The following is an 8,961-nucleotide window of genomic DNA, read 5'->3' as shown; positions in this document are numbered from 1 at the left end:
AGCCCGAATGCCTCTGTTTACTCTTTGGTACACGTTATGGAGTCATGAGGGAGGTAGTGGCCGAATACTGCAACCAGGAGGCCAATTACTGTTCTGGTGAGGGAGTTGCTTCGTTGAAGTTTAGTGGCCGGGCCTTCCTAATTTGGTCGCACCTGGACTAGTATAGCCCCACTAGCTCTCGGCGATATATTTTTTTTCTGGTGTCCGGCGCCACTCCATGCCTGAACATGTTGCGAGGAGGCTGGAGGAACATGACTGGAGGAGGATTCGAACTTACGATCTTCAGATTAGAAGTCGGGTGTTCTACCGGTGCTAACATTTGCGACAGAAACTTGGAGGTTAACAAAGAAGCTCGAGACAAGTTAAGGACTGCACAAGGAGCGATGGAACGCAAATGTTCGGCTTACGTTAAGAGACAGGAAGAGAGCGGTGTGGATCAGAAAACAAACGGGGATAGCTGATTAGCCGATATTCTAGCTTACATTAAGCGAAAAAAATCACAGCATATCCACGCGGTGACTGATGATGAATGGGCGAAGATCCGGAGGGAATCATCGGATCTCCCGCTTAAGGGGACGCTAGCACAAACGCGTTAGAAACGTGCAGTACTCTCTAGTAAGGGGGAGCGGCCACAGCGTCTTACGCAGCCATTTACACATGCCGGAACGTGCACCGCGTTTGCCGACGCCATCACATGACTGCTGAGAGAGTATACCCCCCGTATTCGTAAACGCTCCTCGACTTGAACTTGACTTGCCACCGCCTTGGGCAGCGCGTTCGAAACGCGTTAAAGGTAAGGCGGAGAGGCCACGGCGTCTTACACCAGCTTCTTACACGGGCCGTAACGCGCTAGCACAAACGCGTTAGAAACGCGCTAGAAACGCGGCCTTTCGTTAATATTGGGTATTTATTGCCATCGTGGAGCGTGTGTCTATGTGCGCTTCGTGGCGTAGTGGGCTAACGCCGCGCGCTTGGAAGCGAGGGGTCCCTGGTTCGATTCCGCGCTACGGACACAACTTCGGAATTTTTTTTCTCATTTTTCTCAGACTGGTTACACACTACTACTACTACGGCGGGGACAGAACGGGTGCCGCTATAAGGAGCTTCGCTCCTAAAAAAAGAGCTGGGCAGGCCATGTAATGCATAGGATAAATGATGACACGCTATGCATGGCGCCTCCTCGCAAGGTACGATCCTCTGCTGAAGAAGCAAATCGTAGAGCCACGCGCGTGGCTCCAATCAGGCAACGTCGGGCTCAGCAGACAAGAGACCACCGTGTTTCTGTGCAAGCCACAGCTCGCCGTCGATGCCGAGCGGACAGTTGAAATTGTTGTTGTGAAAACTACGCGAAGAGACTTCGCCGCGAAGACCCTGTAGTGATTGCCGCAGAAAAATTAAGCTCCCATGGAGCCGCTTTTGCAGCTTACACTCTGACTGTGCTGCGTGTACAACGCAGGCCTGTGACTTTTAGGGGCGAAGCTCCTTATGGTGTGGGTCTGTCCCTCCTGTGTAGTAAGTATTAGTAGTCGTCGTCGTCGTAGTAGGTAGCCACGTCTACTTATATGAAGAAAAAAAAAAGTTGTCGCAGTTTCACCTGAAAGGCGAAGCATCAATTGCGATAGCAAACTTGTAGAGAGCTATACGGAGTAATCATAATAGCTTTATCAGCTGTATAAACTTGGACATGCAGCAGCATCAGCAACACGCAGAACTGTTGTCGACGCCATCGGCGTTTTGCCCGTGTTCGCTCAAAATCCGTGCGGCATTGGTGACTGTTGCCGGAGCCTCTGATATAAATAGGCACTTGGTGCCGCAGCTAAACGTCGCCTCCCTTCCCTCCCCCTCCCCCACGGCCTCTCGCGCGTCGGAAGAAGGCGCGTTCGCTCTACATATATGGTGATTGTAAAGGAGAAAAGAGACGCCTACTTCTGCAGCCCTTAAGCCAGCACGGCGCAGAGCGCGCGTTTGTTCTCCGCCGTGCGTTCACTCCCCGTGAAAGACGCGCCCCTCGCGCCCTTTCACTCGCACATACAGCGTTCGGCGGCGCTCGTCGACGATTTCATCTCCAAATGACGTCATACAGAACATCACGGCGACGGCGACGGCGACGCCGACGGCAGAAATCTGCTTTTGAGTGTCCATATAATTGCTATCGCAATAAAAATCACAGCATATCCACGGGGTGAATGATGATGAGTGGGCGAATCTCCGGAGGGAATCATCGGATCTCCCGCTTAAGGGGACGGTAGCACAAACGCGTTAGAAACGTGCAGTACTCTCTAGTAAGGGGGAGCGGCCACAGCGTCTTACGCAGCCATTTACACATGCCGGAACGTGCACCGCGTTTGCCGACGCCATCACATGACTGCTGAGAGAGTATACCCCCCGTATTCATAAACGCTCCTTGACTTGAACTTGACTTGCCACCGCCTTGGGCAGCGCATTCGAAACGCGTTGAAGGTAGGGCGGAGAGGCCACAGCGTCTTACACCAGCTTCTTACACGGGCCGTAACGCGCTAGCACAAACGCGTTAGAAACGCGCTAGAAACGCGGCCTTTCGTTAATGTTGCGTATTTATTGCCATCGTGGTGCGTGTGTCTATGTGCGCTTCGTGGCGTAGTGGTTAGCGCCGCGCATTCGGAAGCGAGGGGTCCCTGGTTCGATTCCGCGCTACGGACACAACTTTCGGAATTTTATTGCGATAGCAATTATATGGACACTCAAAAGCAGATTTCTGCCGTCGCCGTCGCCGTGAGGTTCCGTATGATGTCAATGGAGATGAAATCGTCGCCGCGCGCCGAACGCTGTATGTGCGAGTGAAAGGGCGCGAGGGACGCGCGCTTTCACGGGGAGTGAACGCACGGCGGAGAACAAACGCACGTTCTGCTCTGTGCTCCCTTAAGGGCTGCAGAATAGGCGTCTCTTTCCTCCTCTACAATCACCATATATGTAGAGCAAACGTGCCTTCTTCCGACGCACGGGGGAGGGGGAGGGAAGGGAGGCGACGTTTAGCTGCAGCACCAAGTGCCTATTTATATCAGAGGCTCCGGCAACAGTCACCAACGCCGCACGCATTTTGAGCGAACGCGGGCAAAACGCCGACGGCGTCGACAACAGTTCTGCGTGTTGCCGGTGCTGCTGCATGTCCAAGTTTATACAGCTGATAAAGCTGCTATCATTACTCCGTATAGCTCTCTTCAAATTTGCTATCGCAATTGATGCTTCACCTTTCAGGTGAAGCTGCGACAACTTTGTTTTTCATAAAACGCCGGAAGCGTTCTCCGGAAGCCGGAAGCTGACTTCCGGAAGCGGAACCGGAAGCGTAACCGGAAGTGGAGGTCTGCTTCCGGTTATACTATACGTGTACATATATATATATATATATATATATATATATATATATGGGTATACATACATATACGGACACACAACGCCATCTATTGAGCAATTCATAAAACTAGACGTGGCTACCTACTACGACGGGGACGAACGGGTGCCGCTATAAGGAGCTTCGCCCCTAAAAAATCCGAAAGTTGTGTCAGTAGCGCGGAATCGAACCAGGGGCCCCTCGCTTCCGAACGCGCGGCGCTGACCACTACGTCACGAAGCGCACATGGACACACGCACCACGATGACCATAAATACCCAACATTAACGAAAGACCGCGTTTCTAACGCGTTTGTGCTAGCGCGTTACGGCCCGTGTAAGAAGCTGGTGTAAGACTCTGTGGCCTCTCCGCCTTACCCCCGTATTCATAAACGCTCCTCGACTTGAACTTGACTTGCCACCGCCTTGGGCAGTGCGTTCGAAACGCGTTGAAGGCGGTGGCAAGTCAAGTTCAAGTCGAGGAGCGTTTATGAATAAGGGGGTTATACTCTCTCAGCAGTCCTGTGATGGCGTTGGCAAACGCGGTGCACGTTCCGGCATGTGTAAACGGCTGCGCAAGACGCTGTGGTCTCTCCCCCTTACTAGAGAGTACTGCACGTTTGTAACGCGTTTGTGCTAGCGTCCCCTTAAGCGGGAGATGATGCAATTATAATGAAGGGCGCTGTTATAAAATAGGAATGACGTCACATATGGCGCGTGTCATTGGTGGAAGTCAATCGTTCGATTTAGTGCGGCGAGACTGGGCGAGTTACACGGAAGATTCACGGTTTACCGATGATTCCCTCCGGAGCTTCGCCCACTCTTCATCATTCGCCCCGTGGATATGCGGTGTTTCTTTTTTATTGCGAAAGAAATTATATGGACACTCCAAAGCAGATTTCTGCCGTCGGCGTCACCATCGCCGTCGTCGTCGCCGTCGCCGTGAGGTTTCGTATGACGTCAACGGCGATGAAATCGTCGCCGCGCTCCGGACGCTGTATGTGCGAGTGAAAGCGCGCGAGGGACGCGCACGTTCACGGGGAGCGAATGCACGTCGGAGAGCAAACGCGTGTTCTGCGCCGTTCTTCCTGAAGGGCTGCAGAATTAAACGTCTCTTTCCTCCTGTACAATCACCATATGTAGAGAGTAAACGTGACTTCTTCCGTCGCGCCAAAGGCGTGGGGGGGGGGGGGGGGGAGACGGGAGGGAGGGGAGGTGACGTTGATCAGCGGCACCAAATGCCTATATATATAAAAACGTTGCGAGGCAAGAAAGTGGGTAAGATTTCCGACGCTGCTCGACGAGTGTCCCATTCTGATTTCGTCGAAAACCTCCGAGCCACCCCCAGATGCACCAGCAACAGTTACAAACGCCGCGCGCGTTCGGTGCGAACGCGGGCAAAACGCCGACGGTGTCGACAACAGTTCTGCGCGTTGCTGGTGCTGCTGCATGTCCAAGTTTACACAGCTGATAAAACTACTATCCTTACTCCGTATAGCTCTCTACTAAGTTGCTATCGCAATTGATGCTTCGCTTTTCGGGTGAAACTGCGAGAATTTTTTTTTTACTTCAGTGAATGTACTCTTAAGCATAACTGCGAGTCCGCCTAGTTGGAACATGTGCATTTAAAAAAATTTTGAGCACAAACAAACAGACATGAAGAAAAGAAGAACACAAGGATGAGCGCTTTCTAACAACTGGTTTTATTTTTGAAGAACCACCTGCTTAAATACCCACAGATCTGCGCGATCCCGTCAATAGAACACGTCAAAAACGCATATAACAACACTTGTGATAGAATGCCCCGTAACTGCACTACCTGTTCAGCATAAAAACAGCAATGCGCATAAAACAAGCACATAACAAGAAAGCGTTAAAAATATGATGACAGGAGCGAATTCTCTTTATCTAACAATAGAAGGATGACTGATGCATTTTTCCTTTACTTTATTAATCCAGTGAGCTTCCACGATTTCTCTCGCGGTTTGATTTCTATGCCTAAACAAAATGTCGGTGCTTCCAAGACAAGGTGAGCATGCACGTCCTTCACAATACATTGCCAAATGCGTACTAGGGCGACCTTTCAGACCGGACAAGTGTTTCCTTAGTCTCGTGTTAATGCATATCGCACTCTGCCCTACGTACACATGACCACACGTCATAGGAATCTGGTACACAACGTTCATCGCGCAATCGACAAATTTGTTCCTGCGTGGATGTTTAATGCTACATTCTTTCTTAGCATCATCCTTACTTTCGAAGTTACTTTTCACCTTAGAACACACACTACATATTTTGTTTTTTGTCAAAAACAACACTTTTACTTCGTAACTCACAGCCACCTTTTTAAGTCTGTGTGATAGGCCATGCACATACGGAATCACTGAAACCTTAGAAGCTAAATCTTTCTGTCTAATTTCTTGGGCATAATTCTTTATCCCGTTTAATTTTTTTTATTAGTCTAGAGCATGACGCCAGCATCACAGCGAGCGAGTACCCAACCTTTCTCAACCGATCAACTTGCTCTAGAAATGCCATGTTTTCAGTGTGGTAACATGACTTCAACAACGTTGACCGGAAACATGAAATGACTATACCACCAAATATAGCACCAAATGTACGCTTGTTTGTATTCATAGACGTCCTACGTGCACGTATTATTGCGATAGGAATTATATCGACACTCAAAGAGGATTTCTGCCGTCGCCGGGAGGTTCCGTATGATGTCAACGGCGATGAAATCGTCGCTGCGCCCCGCACGCTGTATGTACGAGTGAAAGTATAGTGCCTAGAATATATATTCTAGGCACTATAGTGAAAGGGTGCCAGGGACGCGCGTTTTCACGGGGAGCGAACGCACGGCGGAGAACAAACGCGCGTTCTGCGCCGTGCTCCCTGAAGGGCTGCAGAATTAAGCGTCTCTTTCCTCCTTTACAATCACCATACATATAGAGCAAGCGCGACTTCATTCGTCGCGTGAAAGGCCGTGGGGGGACGGGAGGGAGGGAGGGCAGGCAACGTTTAGCTGCGGCACCAAATGCGTATTTATATAAAAACGTTGCGAGGCGAGAAGGTGGTAAAGACTTCCGACGCTGCTCGACGAGTTTCCCGTTCTGATCTCGTCGAAAACCTCCGAGCCGCCCCCAGAGGCCCTGGCAACAGTCACCAACGCCGCGCGCGTTCGGCGCGAACGCGGGCAAAACGGCGACAGCGTCGACAACAGTTCTGCGCATTGCTGGTGCTGCTGCATGTCCAAGTATATACAGCTGATAAAACTACTATCCTTACTGCGTATAGCTCTCTATTAAGTTGCTGTCGCGATAGACCGATCCCACCTACCGATCTGCGCATGCGCCGGTTTTCCGGAAGTAGCACTCCCACCATCTTGGTTGTAGTCAACTGGTCAACCACACCACCGCAGTTACAGTGACCTACCGCAGCCCGCGCTTGTTGAGTACTGCGCACGAGCTTCCCAGATGACTCTGCGACTCCATCACCGAGAAAAATTGTATTTTACGAAATTACATCGGCTGTTCATTGCAGCATGCGAAGCGAACGTTGATAAGTGCCTGCTGCTCTTTCGTTTCGGTTGTTACCCGCCGATTACGCGTTGAGTATCGTATTTGTTAGAGATTTGTATGTAGTACATGCTGATGTACGCGGTCGTTTTTCGTTACAATTTTTGCACACGTGCATCTCGGTGACTGCAGCGTTATCTTTGCTTAGCGACGGACATAATAGGATTTGCATACCTGCTGAAGACAGGTTTGAAATGCGGCGCCGAAACTCGTGCCCTAGTGATGCTTACTTACATGGGTTTCGCGCACGAGTTGCAGACTTCGGTAGCAGCGATATCTAGAAGTTCTTAGGTAAGCTAGGCGGCGTTTTTAACGTAATAACGCCGACAGCCAATCATCGCCAAGTCATCGACAGCCAATCAAAAGCTGATCGATAATCGCTCATTAATCAATAAATTCCCCAAAATTCTTGGGATGACTTGGTAGTGCTTAGCTTAGCCCAAATACGTAGCCAATACCTTGCGATAATCAATCGATAATCAATCAATAGCTAATCGATAATCGATCAATAATTATTAAATTCCGGAAAATGCTGGCCATGACCTGGTAGTTCTTAGCCTAGCACAAATACGTGACCAATACCTTGCGATAGCCAATCGATAGCTAATCGATAATCGACCAATAATCAAGAAATTCCGAAAAATGCTGGGGATGACTTGGTAGTTCTTAGCCTAGCCCAAATACGTGGCTAATACCTTGCGATAGCCAATCGATAGCTAATCAATAATCGATGAATAATCAATAAATTCTGGAAAATGCTGGGCATGATTTGGTAGTGCTTTGCCTAGCCCAAATACGTGGCCAATACCTTGCGATAGCCAATCAATAGCTAATCAATAATCGATCAATAATCAATAAATTTGGGGAAATGCTGGGGATGGCTTGGTAGTTCTCAGCCTAGCCTAAATACGTGGCCAATACCTTGCGATAGCCAATCAATAGCTAATCGATAACAGATCAATATTCAATGAATTTTGGGAAATGCTGAGGATGACTTGGTAGTGCTTATAGCCTAGTCCAAATACGTGGACAATACCTTGCAATAGTCAATCGGTAGCCAATCAATAACTAATCGATAATCGACAAATAATCTATAAATTCCGGGAAATCTAAGTACACGGGTGTTTTCGAATTTTGCCCCCATTGAAATGCGGCCGCTATTCGTCCCCGTGTTTCTTCTCGCGCTGTGTATTACCAGTACCACCTATTATACCGTTGGATCCACGTTTCTCGAAGCTTTCGCTCTTTAGAAAACACATAGAATCCGAAGCCTTTGCCCCTTTTGTGGTTGTTGTAGCACCCAGGAACGCAGAAGGTCAATCTACCCATCACACGATGGCTCTACACGAACCTTAAAAATTGCCAAAAATCGTTCGAAAACAGGGTGCACAGGCACTCCGGGCGGCTGGAGCGGCCGCTTAACTACAAGTCCCAGCATGCACCGCAGCAGCGGTGGCGTCGTGAAACTGACCGGTGGGATCGGTCTATTGATGCTTCGCCTTTCGGGTGAAACTGCGACATTTTTTTTATTTTAGGGGCGAAGCACCTTAGGGTCGAGCCTTGTCCCATGTCGTCCGTGGTCCGTAGCTCTGGTTTGCATGGAGTTGCATGGAGTCCGCTAGAGGCGCTGCGGTGCACAAGGGCTATATAAGCGCGGTGTATACTATACACATGAACAGTATATATTGTTACGAAGAACTTCCGGAAGTCAGCGTTCGCGACTAGAACGATAAAGCAGCGAGAGGTAGCACAGCCGATCAAGCACCGACACAAGGCTTATCTCTCTCATCGTTCTCTCTCTCACAGACACATCCACACTGCTCCTTATTTCACAGTACAGTTATCTCCCCCGCGGAACAAGAAGCCGTCCCGGCGACCTAGGGGTAGGACAAGACAGGCGGATCATATTACGGATTGAGACGCTGGATCGACATGCATAATGTCGCGTCCTCGACGGCGATGATCCAAAGATAGCTCGAGCGGTTCCACGCTATAGTTGACTGGAGACGTTTGCTTG

The sequence above is a fragment of the Dermacentor silvarum genome, chromosome 3, assembly GCF_013339745.2.
Source record: "Dermacentor silvarum isolate Dsil-2018 chromosome 3, BIME_Dsil_1.4, whole genome shotgun sequence".
Taxonomy (NCBI): domain Eukaryota; kingdom Metazoa; phylum Arthropoda; class Arachnida; order Ixodida; family Ixodidae; genus Dermacentor; species Dermacentor silvarum.
Note: the sequence above shows the minus strand (reverse complement) of the source record.